Source organism: Ostrea edulis, chromosome 7 (assembly GCF_947568905.1).
Source record: "Ostrea edulis chromosome 7, xbOstEdul1.1, whole genome shotgun sequence".
Lineage (NCBI taxonomy): Eukaryota > Metazoa > Mollusca > Bivalvia > Ostreida > Ostreidae > Ostrea > Ostrea edulis.
This window is the reverse complement of record NC_079170.1, coordinates 69,677,807-69,692,340: the sequence shown is the minus strand read 5'-3', so window position 1 is coordinate 69,692,340 and position 14,534 is coordinate 69,677,807. Positions and strand designations below refer to the sequence as shown.

At 33.3% G+C, this 14,534-nt stretch overlaps 1 protein-coding gene across 11 annotated transcripts in view; it reads right to left on the bottom strand.

The window, feature by feature from the left end:
• LOC125654982 (alpha-(1,3)-fucosyltransferase C-like) overlaps positions 1-14,534 on the bottom strand; it is a 121,557-nt gene that overhangs the window by 49,353 nt on the left and 57,670 nt on the right. The window contains exon 1 of one of the 11 annotated variants that reach the window (XM_056145221.1): positions 14,320-14,429. The exons of the other annotated variants lie outside the window; for them this stretch is intronic. The gene's annotated coding sequence lies outside the window, so the exon portion shown is untranslated. Of the gene's footprint in view, positions 1-14,319; positions 14,430-14,534 lie in introns of those variants that run through there. 11 annotated transcript variants of the gene reach the window in all.

Here is a 14,534-nt window from a genome sequence, read left to right as displayed (position 1 = left end):
AATTATCGCAACTTCAGCGAACGGACTATTACAATTAATTTCTATAAGCATAAGGAAGACAAAATGCATATAATTCTGTATACTTTGAAAACACAAAACAGTGCGACATTTAACTCTGGACACGACAAAAGTCCAGAGTTTCGCCAACCCTTTTATTAAGGATACAAATAAACCCTTTACAAAAAAAGATGGGATTTTATGTCCACAAGACATGCACCAACATTTACACTTGTAACTATTGTAGTTTTTAAGATATTTCACCTGAAATCAAAAAATCCCATGGGATTTTGGAGGGATTTTTAATCCCACTTGGGGGATTTTCACTCCTACCAAAAATCCCATGGGAGAAAAAATATAATTTTTCCCATAGGATTTTAACTCCCATATTTAAATTCAAAATGGGATACAATGTCCCATAGGAGGAAATGTCCCATAATGAACATGAAATGGCAGTGAATATCCTATTTGAGCACGAATGGGAATAAATATCCCAAATAAAACACAGGATGGGGACTTTTATCCCATGAATATAGTAATAAAGCAGAAAATTGTATCTTAAAGAGTGTTGTTTGTCATGATTCTTAAGAATTTACTTGCAAGCTAAGGAATGACATTAACTTTATATCTAGTAATTACATTCCTAAATTATGTAGCCCTATACATGTGTTAATGGATAAATGTCTAAACAACATGAGAAATTAAATTATATTAGAGCTCTGCATTACTAAACTCTTTCCCATGCAATTTCAATTGTATACATATAACCCTATCACAAAAATATTAGAATAAAATTGAACGGTATTAAATTATGCAGTTAGAACACTAACTTATTTACATGCAGCTGTTCACATTCTCTATTTACAACCCTTTACAGGTCGTCAGGTGTGAATATTCACAGGAACCGGTATTTTTGTCTGTAATAATAATAGTAGGCCCTATGGTACCATCCCCAATGAAAAAAATAACCCAAAAGGAATGGCACCATTTCTTACTCAAAACTTCGCTTCAAAATAATTCGAAAATTCTGCTTTTATCGTCCCCACCCCAATTGTCATTCTGATTCAGTAATCCCAGTGCTTTTATTAGGGGTGTGTGGTATATATCCCTACTCTTATCATTATGTACAGGCTAAATTACCGGTTCCTCTGATATGTTGTGGAATTTTGGAATAGCCTGGCTTACAGTTACAATTTGTTTACAATATATTAAAATTAGTGTTAATTAAGTGCTTACGGGGAAATCTGCTACTGCTAGATGATGCTAAGTTGTTTCGTGAACCGAATCAGACATCTCCAACAAGATTCTCGAAGATTTAACAACACAAGAATCATTTTACAAAATGCATGCTTCGGTCCATCATTCTCCCTCTGACAATCACATTCATTCTGAAGTCAAAGTACTTTCTCCTATACCTGAAGCGTCAAAAAGACTTTGACAGGTAAATACGAATAAACGGTTAACAGACATCTCGACCCTAAGAAAGTTCAGTCCTGGATGTTCTAATCCAAAAAGAAGTATGATCCAATCTTATGCATTCATTTATTACATTTCCGGTTGAGCAACACCCAAATCCTCTAGAGACATTGTTTACAGTTATATGACATTACCTAAATGTGTGACACAATATTAATCCACCCCTGCTCAAAGGGGCATAAGCACCGAGCATAGACCTAAATGTTGCAGCCCTTCACTGGCAATGGTGACGTCTCCATACAAGTGAAAAATTCTCAAACAGGACGTTTACGTTTTTTTTTTTTTTTTTTTTTTTTAATTTTGTTTTCATTTTTTTAAATGTTAAACATGAAAAGTATAACTGAATCTGTGTTCACAGCCAAAATTTTAACCTTCTGGATGCAGGAATAAAAACAATATTTTAGCCTTCATTCTGTGTTATGTAAACAAAGACTGGAGTCTTTTTATGTTTACATTTAAGGTGGCTCACTACACCGGGAAATAGTTTCTCAAATCAGTACAAATAGATTTAATATTTTAAAAAAGATCTGATGATATACAATAAGTGTGTATGCCAAAAACAGCAAAAAATGCAAATTTGGATAAAAACATGATTTTCAAAAATATTATTTCAACACATGAACAAAAGATTGGTGGATTTGAGCTCAAGATCTGTAGTTCACCAGCCCAATGCTCTCTCTCTCTCTCTCTCTCTCTCTCTCTCTCTCTTGCCCAATGCTTTATTAATTAACCACTTAGCTATGGTGTTATAGACGAATAAATCGATCAATACAAATACTTTCCCAAAACATTTAAATCGCTATCTTGTAACATAGTGTCATAAAGCTTTAGTGTAGTGAGTACCTTAACAAACCAGTGAAATGTTTAATTTTGTAATTGAATTTTCAAAGCATCTTTACTTTTGCACATGCAATTTTACAAAGATTATTCAATAAAGGGTAAAAAAAAAAAAAACACTTAAAATACTTGTTTTTGATCCACTGTAGATTTTAGGAAAATATTAGATTCCTGGGTCAGAGAAATCTAGACATCATTAAATGATAATGAAGTATTGTATAAAAAAAAAAAAAAAAAAAAAAAAAATTCAAGACTCTGCAATATGTTTGCAACTAGGAGAAATGGTCACAAGCTATTTTACACCCGCATCCCTCTTGGATCGAACCACTATAACTTTTAGGATAACAATAAATCCTCTCCCAACAATGTGCACATCTGCAAATGGCAATGATGCATTGTACAAAGTTTCAAGTTTATCAGATAATCCATACAGGAGGAGAAGCATTTTAATGCACAATTTAAGACTTTGTGACAGACAGACTTACAGATATGGACAGAAAATACAAAAACCATATAATTATATGAAATGATTTTGCATGTAAAAAGTACATGAAGTGCACAATTATGATTTAAATGTAATTATCATTTTTATTAGGAATTTAGATGTCTCCTCTTTTTGCAAACAATTACACATCTATATATGAAGATGACATATATAGTGAGCATATAAAACACTCCTACCAAAAATGTAAACAAATATGTGCAATGCAAGTTTGAAAAATATGTATGTCTTAAAAAGTGATTGACTAGATATCAGGAAGCAAGCAAGCTCACTCCATGTTACTGTGCTACAACTAACTGAAATTCACTACATTATCCAAAATCCACCCAAAAAGAACCAAAACCTACCAACACTAAATACCAATATATATCCATGTGAGGTCAAGGTTTCAGGAGTGAAACAATGTGTTTTTTAAACTTTAAAATCATTATGTTTTACTTTTGTAGGATATTCATAATGTTGAAATTGATTTAAAGCAATCAATTTTCAATTGGAGATACAAGGTACATGTATGCACATAAATGTACCACCCTGAATCTCATATCATACCTTATTATAGCTGGCAAAATTATGAAATGAAATTTAATGTCACCACAGAATTTATAATTTCCGTTTCTTTCTCTCAATTCACATGGAGACCTCCTTTTTTAGAGTCTTATTTTCTTTTACTTGAATGTTCTAAATTGAAATCTAAGGAATAATAATCTTGGAAGAAAAATCTACATGAAAATATTTTCTACTTTGAGAAACAAAATGACAAACATAACTGTTTTAAATGTAAGTAAGAAATAGAAAAATAATTCAATTTAATGCACTTACATATGTAATTGAAAGAAAATTCTTTTGAGTACATGATTTTAGAATGAAAATAAGATTGATTAATATTCAATAAAGTATTTCAATTTCTTCAAAACTTCGATCTTCAGATGATTTTCCATCCATTGACACCCCAAATGTATGATCACACACATTTAGCAGGAACATATGTTCCTCAAATCTCCTTCACATAACACTTGACTACTTTTGAAATGCAATTTGTCTTTTTAGAAATTAACAAAGATGAGTGTTCAGATTCATACCCTAGCTGTTGATGATTGCTAAAACTGATCACTACTCAAAACTCTGAAACAAATCTTTATGGATTTTTTTGTATTTCACACACACACGCACACATACACGTACATGCATACACACATCAAAAATATCAACAAGACACTGACCTTAACTAAATACCTGAGTTATTTAGTTAAAAGTATTACTAACCTCAATATGAATGAAATCTATATAATACAGTAACTTTTCTTGCTCTAGGCATGCATTTATATGCTAAATTCTAATATTCAGTAGAAGTATAATACATGTATAAGGTGTAATTCATTCCCCCAAAAGCGTCTATACTGATGAAACATTTTACAATTATAAACTTGATATACACTGTTAACACTATTTGGATCTGACCTTGAATCAGAACCCTGGAGTTGCAAGTGTCACAATTTTTGTACATCTTTCTGTTTTTCTTGACAATGCATCCATCATTTATAATATTCTAGTGTCAACAAAATTAAAGAAGGATTCTTTTAAATCATAAAGACATGTAATTACTATGACCATTTTTGGTTCCATCTATTTTAAAGCTAGTATCAAAACCTTTAGATTCTAACATGTATATATAAACTGTGTTTTTAATTATCAAATACCAAAAAAAAACCACCCAAAAAACCAACCAACTTTTAGCCATTAGTGTTTTATTTTGATAATTTAATTTACAGATACATGTATAAGTTGTCATAATGTCATTTAATTCTATTTTATTGTTGCATTCCTCTTCTTGCCCTTGTAAAGCACAATCTCATTAAAATAAGATCTTTGATCCGCTCCGTTATTGTTATAAATAAGATCTTTGATCCTCTCCATAACAATAACGGAGCGGATCAAAGATCTTATTGAAACGACATAACAATAACGGAGCGGATCAAAGATCTTATTTTAATCAGATTGTGTAAAGCACCTTAGAGTAATAAACTGTTTTATATAAGGCTGCATGTATATAAATTTTATTATTATTATCACTGATAGAGGTCATGAAATTTACAATTACCTGTTCCTTCTTTACCTAAAAGTATCAATAGCATTAAGGAAGATGTTATCTAAATTTAAATGTTTTACACATAAACACTATATATCAAGTTTGGTTCCTCCTGGAGTCAGAATTTCTACCCTAGGAATCATGATATTTTCAAGCTTGATGTTTTGTTTACTGTCACAACAGAAGCTGACCACTAGCAATAGGTCACATGAGAGAATCAATTGACCTAAAAATCTATTAATTAACATGATTGAAATGTTTTAATCTTTATATCCATGATAAGATATTCTTTATATATTTTATATTGAATTCAATTGGTACTTTGACCTCTTTATTTTCAAAATAATTGGAATTATGTCTATATACACACATGTGAGAGTTGGCCTCCATGTGTCCAATGAAGAAATTATGAATAATGGAATGACAAATTAATGATTGTCTAATGCTTACAGGGATGGATCCAGGAATTTTTGAGAGAGGGGAATTTTACCATTAATTTTGGTTATCAAGGGAGGGGGGGTCCACCCTCAAAATGTGTTATTTTTACTTTATTTTAGCAAAATTTCCTGAACCAGCACCCCCTCTGGATCCACCACTAGGTTATCATTTACTCCTTCATTCTTGATTACAAACCTAAGGACAATAAATTGTAATTTCACATTTTTTTTTAATTTGACAATATTTCATTATCACACAACAGCAAAATTATGAAAGCATATACATGTACGTACAATAATAGCAAATTGATTGTTCTGACATATCATTTGATATACATATATATTCATAAGAAAATTTGAACTATCATGCATATTATAGATTATCAGTCATCAAGTTTTTTGTTGTGTTTTTTTTTTTTTCAAAGTAATTTCACATTTTGAATCTTGCTTATTAATTGATATGTTGATATGGAATCAAATGACATGCATGCACGCAGAAGCTATGTGAAAAATGTCAGATCTTGTGTAGCAATTTGTAAACCCAATGATTACAAAGCCTATTAGTATTCTATATCAGTAAAAGAAAATCCTATTTTAATTCATATTTTGCAATAGATATGATAAAAGGAATAAGCATTTAATAATAATTATCAAAATCTATAGTATAAAATTGAAAAACAATCTCATAAAAATATAACATATATTTTACACATGCATTTTTGTAAACTTTACAAAAGGAACAGATTTCCCCCCTGAATTTATATAAAAATCAGTATTATGTCCTGTGACATTTTGTTATTATGCTTTAATAAACTTCTAATATTGACTTTGTCCTTGCATGGTCATTTTGTCCATTTTTTTTTTATATCTGTACCCAGGTTTTGTCTGGTGAATTTTACCCCAACTAATCCCTTTGTGTATAATACACATGGGATGTTCTTTACAGCTCAGCAAGCCCCTGACTTTGTTTCTCATTGTTCCTTATCTACAATTACTGGGTGAATGACTTTGTGAGGTTGTAATTTGCCATCTAATACTTTTATAAGCATTTCATATCATGATCAACATATCATGCTATTTCAGTCAATATTATAAATAATTCATTTGATACATAATATGTAATATTGTAGGCTTATATGGTGATATTTGGAAAATAATGGCAAAGCAATTCTCAGCATGAACATTGAAAATTATGTTGCAATATACATCACCCAATACAAAGACAAAGGATACATTTTAATTTTTACGTTTAAATTCATATGAAATATTGTGAAATTCATAATCATGTGAATGCAATAGCTGCAGAACTGTAGCTCTCTGAGAAAATATTAATTGGTACAGATCTGTCCCAATATTTTCTCAGAGAGCTACAATTTTGCAGTTAGTGAATGTGGTTAACTTATACTACCATTAAGATATGTAATCTCTTTCTAATATTTGTTTAATTTGTACCTTTTTCATATTGTACAACAAAGTATAATTTAATGCACATTAATCCTCGGATTATAATAATTTTTTTAAATTATTTTTTTTAGGCTTAATTTTTTTTTAATTTATTTGTACAAATAGAAATTAAGTGCATCATAATATATACTTTTAAAGGTAAGATGTACAATTGATATATAATCACTCATACCAACCATTCATACTCCACTCAAACATTTCAAAACTATGGATTATAAATTTTGATTAGTGCAAAATTTGTTAATTTCTATAAGGTCATCTCAAATCTTTTAAAATCATTTTAGTGACTTTTTGGGGGAAAACACCTGAAACACTTTTATAGCCAATTTAAATGGTCCAGGTCAAGCATATTTTGCTTTTAGGCCAAATCTTTGTAAGATCATTTGTGCACTTTGACAATTATTTCTAAATATTCAGGCTAGTATAATGAAGAAGTATGGATGTTTCAATTTTCATTAACATTTAATACCAAAACCATATCTCCTTTGCTTGACCAAAAAAGCCCCCCCCCTCCACACACACACAGTGAGGTCTAGATCCGCCACTGTTTAATCTGTGATTTTGGGGCAAAGTTGGATCAATTTCATTTTATAAACAAGTCCAGTGGTACGATGGATTTTTCATTTTCAAGACAAATTAATAGAAATATAAATTGTTAGCCAGTAAAAAGAAGTAATGATTTAAATCAGATACTTGGAACAGTGTTGATGTTAACAGGGACCTATATACTAGTTAGTATATAGGTCCCTGATGTTAACTTATGAAATTCTTATATTGTATACAAGATATTATCCAACTAACAGATAGACTTTTGCAATTATATCTTATGCATTATGAACTGTAGCTAAACAATATCACTATTAAAATCTTATGTCCATTTCCATCTAGTTGGGAATCAATTAAGCTTTCCTGGTTCCGATTTTGATTTAATTTTTATTTTGTGAATATAAATCAATATTTGTCTAATCACAGGAACCGGTAATTTTGTTTGTAATGATAATAATGAGAGTCTATACGATACCACCCCCCCCCACCCCCGTGTTTTTATTAGGAGGTGGTATTGAATACACCCGTAAATACAGGGCCGTAAATTACATGGAGGCGGAGGAGGCAGCTGCCTCCTCCAACTTTTGAGCCAAAAAAAATTAAAATTTAAAGTTCATTAGAATTTATGTTGTTTCCAATAACTAAGAACATGATACCTCCCTTAAAAAGCATTCCAAATCTTTCTTTTAGAATGAGTTAGTCAAGTAACATCTTAGAAGGCCCTAGAATCAAGGATTTTGCACGAAACGTGTTCAGTGTGCACAAAATGTGCTCAGCGTCTGGGGGCCTCGGCGGCCCCCAGACCCCCGCCTACTTTCCTGCCTCCTCCAAATTGAAGGTTAATTTACGGCCCTGAAATATCATTACAGACAAAATGGTAATATATTTACAAGTGCACTTTACGTATTGTTCTCCACGGGCAAGGGCACAGGCACCGGAAGTATGGATACATGTATTTAGAGATTGGCCTTCTACTGGTATATAATAAAATGAATTTTATTATACCGGTAGAAGGCCAATCTCTATACCGGTAGAAGGACAATCTCTAAAGCTTACAAAAAAAAAAAAAACGTGAAACGATTACATGAATCGAAGAGGGATGAAATAGACTACGAATTCATACACTTCAGAGAAATTATTCCCATAAAAAAAAATATGAAAAAAAGTTGAGGGGGGGGGTAGTAATATCCATATTTAAGGTGCCTGTGGGCAAGGGCGCATCCAGGAATTGTTTAAAGGATGAGCGGATTGCGACCCAAGTTTGTGCCTATTCCGCCCCGGCCCCAAAGATGGGTGAATATCGCAAACTGGTAAAATGACCAGTTTTGTTTAAAACTATGGAAGTAAAGTGGAGTGACTACAACCCTCTCGATCCGCCACTGATGAACAAGAACTACATTACGGGAATTAGGAAGCACAGGGTTCATTTAGAATAATTGTAATCTTTAAGGAAATCTTCGTGGAGCACATTATCGCAAATAGTTGCTGAAATTGAACCTTACCATAATTCCGCCGGCGAGGATTGCAGCTATTTTCACTTTCACATCGCAGGAGGTGCGTTTGATGAGCTATCAACTTATACAGACAGTATCTCCTCATATCTACATGTACAGGGGCGGATCCAGGAATTGTGGTTACGGGGCGCCACTTTATGAGGCAGTGGGTCCATGGCGAAGCCCTGGTTGGGGCCCAGGGGGCGAAGCCCCCGGAAACTCCTGGGTTTTACAAATTTTATGGGGCTTGAAATATTTCTCCTATTTAGTCATTTGTACTACATGTATTTTCTATCAATTTAATAAGGTGAAATTAATAAAATGACCCAAATTTTAAGGTTTTTTGGGGGGAAAATATTAAGTTCTCCCAATAAAGTAATTAAAAAAATTAAAAGATTTTGTCATTTATTTCTCCGCCTACGCCCCCTCTAAATCCGCCACTGATGTATATTGCAATAATCTACCAGAATATACTGACACCTTATAGGTGATACTTCATTAGTACAAATGGACACCACCACCACCACCATCCCTCCAAAGGGAGGGGGTGAGACTAACAACGAAAGGGGAAAAACACATTCCGTAAATTATAATATACATGTAACAGGCTGTCTTTGCATTTAGTCCGAGTGTTTTCAGTTATCTTTTTAAAAATTCTATATATTGATTGCAACACAAACATCCTATTATAATTACATGGCGATGATAAAGTCTCAGTAAGTTTCCACAAAGCTGAAAATTGGTATACACCATATTGTACAAACTGATACAGAACTAAAATATTGCGGAAACTTATCAAAACTTTGCGGTAGACTATCAGTATAGCAATGTGCATACTAAAACAGAACAGTTTCTGCAAACCGAAATTTGCGCAAACTTGATCAGCTTTCAGCAAATTGTCGTTGCGGAAACTACTTGAAAACAACGTAGATATATCAAGTTTCAGCAGGACACACCAAGTTTTTGCAGGGAGAAAGCTATCAAGATGAAAAATGAGTGCGGAAACTTGACGAAAACCACTTGTACACCTAAGTCTATGTAGTGAAATTTGTATTTTTCATCCATTTGTAAATTCCATGTTTTTAATGAAAAGAACTTATAATAATTGACATTAGTAAATACTATGTAATATTGCAGGTAAATTTTGTAGGGTATATAAGCGAGTGGGGGGGGGGGGGGGGGATTCAGACCAGTTTTTAGTGTTAGGAATTGCATGCTTTAGTCCCAGTTTGTGTTACTCTGAAGTGAAGTCCCAATTGGTTATTAAAATGCACGTACATAGATCTATACATTTCCATACACCTATATTCAGTGCAACCCCCCCCCCCCCCCCTAAAATTTTCAAATTTAAGGTAAATCGCGGTATCTTGTTTAGAAAAATGTACTAAACGATAAAAGAAGCAATAATTTCTTCCACTCCCGGAGAAATAAATGACAAAATCTTTTGATTTCTTGCATTACTTTATTGGGAGAACTTAATTTTGTTCTAAAACCCATAAAATTTGAGTCATTTTATTAATTTCACAAATGACTAAATAGAAGACATATTTCAAGCCCTGTAAAATCCCGGAGCTTCCAGGGGCTTCGCCCCGCTGAACTCCACCAGCGCTTTGCTCTGGATCCACTGTGGGCCTCAAGGCGGCCCCCAGACCCCCTGCCTCATAAAGTGGCGCCCCCTCCCTGTAACCGCATTTCCTGGACCCACCCCTAATATTACGAAGTTCATACAGCCAGAATCATCGAAGCTTAGACTGGGTATTTTGAATTGAAGATTTCCATTTGTAAAGCATAAGATTCTCCCCCGCATAGACTTTCCCTCCGGAAAAACGGGCCCGGGATAGACATTCCCCCCGGAAAGATGGGCCTGGAATAGAATTTCCCCTTACGAAGAATTAACCCGGGTCCAACCCAACCCCCCTTGGAAAAACCGTCCCAATATAGAAATTCCCCCTAAATGACAGTACACCCCCATTCTTACATTTTAGCTATGTATCTGTTTCCATTTCTATTACTAGAATTCTCTTGCTTATTTAGACCCAGTAATTCTTCTGATTATTTTTGTGTGTGTGTATCGTGAACAATCATCATCTTATGATTTTTTATAAAAAGGAAATTGCTCAAATCGTGTAATGGTATATCAAAATTCATTCAGACATCTTAAAAGTCTTTATCGTTATTTACTAGTATCTAACATTTGAATTAGTAAAGTTGGGAAGAACTTAAATGATTTTTTAAATTTAAATAAACGAGAAAATTTAATAACTTTTATTTATAAAGTTCATCTATTTTACTTTTCAAATATTTTAATTATACATCTTATAGTCGATTTTTTTACGAAAAATCCTACTTATATTGACCATCGTTAAAGTCTTTTGGTAAGCATATTGTATTTACAATATGCATTTCAAAGTTTTCAGCGTGTAAATCCAACTTCATCATGTCAACAACAAAAAATATTCGTTTGTTTTATGAATATCGTAATATTAATGAGCGCATATCTATTTCCTTAAACTATTATAACAAATGAAATCCGGAAACAGGGGGGGGGGGGGGTCTATATATACCAGGGTGATTTTTCCGCCAAAGGGGAGACTCTTTACTGACTTTGTACATAGGGGGAAATTATATGCTGGGGCGCAATTCCGGGCCCGTTTTTCCGGGGGGGGGGGGGGTCTATGATACAACACCGGATCCCCACGGGATAAAACATATCTGATATACATATTACATGTAAAAGCCCTACATTAACTGGATACTGGATATTGGACTACAGGGGCTTTGCAATTGAGGACTAACCAAATCACGGTTAGGGTGGTTCGGGAGGGGTTGTCCCCCTCCCTTACGGGAGAAAATATTGAAGCAGAGCAATTTCAAGCACATTAAATTCTTATCTTTGAAATGATGGGGGGGGGGGTGTGATCTCCACACCCCTTAATTCCGCAAGTGAGACTGTTAGTTAACTCTATGGTAAAATTTAGAAGATATAAAACAGAAAGAATTTTGATACAAGTAAAAAGTTTCATATATTTTTGGAAAATTATCTAGATGTGCATTATTTAGGATTAAGCTCAATAAAAATCCGAAGTATGTAACATTTGATAAGGGTAATTTTCGCATGGGGCGCCTCTATGCCGGCTTGATTAGATCGCGTCGTATACGTACATTTAATGACAGAGTGAAATTTCAGTGTTTTTATTGAAGAAAATATGTGGTTGTCATAGACAAAAAACTCCGCACTTTTATCGTGTCCAGAGTTAAATGTCGCACTTTTAAAGGTATTTTGTTGATTAGGAATATGCATTGATTGATCACTATTTTACGATCAAGTGTTGCATCTATATATTTTGGAAAATGAACTATACGTGATGGCTGGTCGAGGGGTTGGGGAAAGGGTGGGTGCTTTGATCAGTCCGCTACTAAAGTTTTCCTAGTAATGAAGACAGTATTAGTTCTTCATTGTAAAATCTATTTCCAATATCAACCGTAACTATTTCAACTCCAGTAAAGCTTCCACCAAAAATTACAACAAACAACAAATCATCAATACATAAATGTTCGAGATTATGTCTCTAGGTAGTGTCAAAAATAACAACGAAATCTTTCTTTGGAAGCGGAAGACCATAATGATAACAGAGATAACAATGAGGTCTTCAGTTGGAAGCGGAGGACCTGAATTACAGTAATCAAAAAACCCATATATACTAGACTAGATAGGTTAGGGTCAATGACTTATGATCTCGTATCTGACGAAGTGTAACGTGTAGAATTTAATAGGGTAGTTTGTTAATTGGGAATACAAAATGACTGACTAGTGGGACCACTATTTTTTTAAATTTTATTATTAGTATTTAAGTAGTGTCAAGAACAACGGAATCTTCCGTTGGAAACGGAAGACCTTAATGATATCTTATTCAGGTTTCCATTTGGGAGCAGAAGACCTTAATTACAAGACTTGTTCGGTTAGGGTCAATCTGTTATGTTGTCGTGTCTGACGAAGCGTAACGACTAGGATTTAAAAGGATAGTTTGTTAATTGAGAATACACAATGACTGACCAGTTGGGCCACTCTATTTTTTTTTTATATCCGTGTGATTATTTCCTGTACATATAGTATTGAAATTGTACATTGTATAGAATATCAGGGACTAAGTAGAGTGATTGATCAGTATTTTCCGTTCAAGTGCCATTTCTATCTGGTCAAAACGAGCCTTTTGTCAATTTTGGACAATAAATCCTGCAGGAGGAGGGGTGGCTTCTGCTCCTCCGCCGCTAAAGTTTTTTTTTTTAAATTTCAAAATATTCAAAAATAAACACGATTATCTATTCTAAATATTTAAATTATTCAAAATGTTAACGTTGTCTATTTCAACTTCCAATATAGTTAGGAAGCTAAGTGAATAACGCTGAATATTATCGCAGATATCCATTGACTTCATTTACCTAATTATTATAGATCAACACAATTATATTTATACATTTACTTAAAAAAGTGGCGGATCCAGGGGGTTAAATTGCAATATGAATACTTTACTTTTGAAGAAGAAGAAAATAGAAAACCCAAACAAATAGAAACTCCAAATAAACAATGAAACATACTAGTAAAGATCACAGAAATTTATCACGTACAAAATCAGTATCTAGGTAGTATTAGTGGGTTAGTGTCTGACGAAGCGTAACGGTTAGGACTCAATGGTGAAGTTCGTTAATTGGAATTACACAATGACTGACCAGTGCTTTACGTTCAAGGGTAAAAATGGGCCACTTGTCAATTCTAGAAATTGAATTGTGCGAGGGAGAGGGGGATGTTCGCTCTCAGTCATCCACCACTAAAGTTAATAAACATCATATGATGAATTCCTTAACATGTATATATGTAAAGTATTCAAAATGTTAACATTATATCTACTTGTATTTTAACTTCCAATAATGTTACAATGATAGATGAGTACCGTTGTTATAGGCATCACCAAAATTATCTAGCTAGTGGCGGATCCAGAGGGGTAAGAAGTAGGCATAAAATCGTGATAACAGTACTTTGCTTTTGGAATAATGATAAATAAACCCTGACAAGACAACCCTGATATATATATAAATGTCCGTGATCATAGAAATGTATCACATAAAAAATCGATGACTAAGTGGAATAACAATTAATTGTCAATGATAACAGGTTTTCATTGCGAAGCAGACCTTAATTACAATAAACAAGTACATCCATACATACAAGACTAGTTCGGATATGTTGTCATGTCTGACGAACCGTAACGAGTAGGATTTAAAAGGGTAGTTTGTTAATTGGGAATACACAATGACTGACCAGTGTCCCCACTACATTTTTTTTTTTATTTCCGAACTAAACATCGTGTGACTGTTTATACCATACAGATATGAAATATTCAAATTGTACATTGTAGAATACCAGGGACTAAGTAGAGTTACAATGGGAGTAGTTTTTTTAATTGGAAGTACACAATGACTGACCAATATTTTCCGTTTGAAAGTGCCATTTCTATCTGGTCAAAACGAGCCTTTTGTCAATTTTGGACCATAAATCCTGCAGGAAGAGGGATGGCTTCCGCTCCTCCGCCTCTAAAGTTGTTTTTCTAATTTCAAAATATTAAAAAATAATCCTCGTATGATTATGTATCCTAGATATTTAAAGTATTCGAAATGTTAACGTTGTTTATTTCAACTTT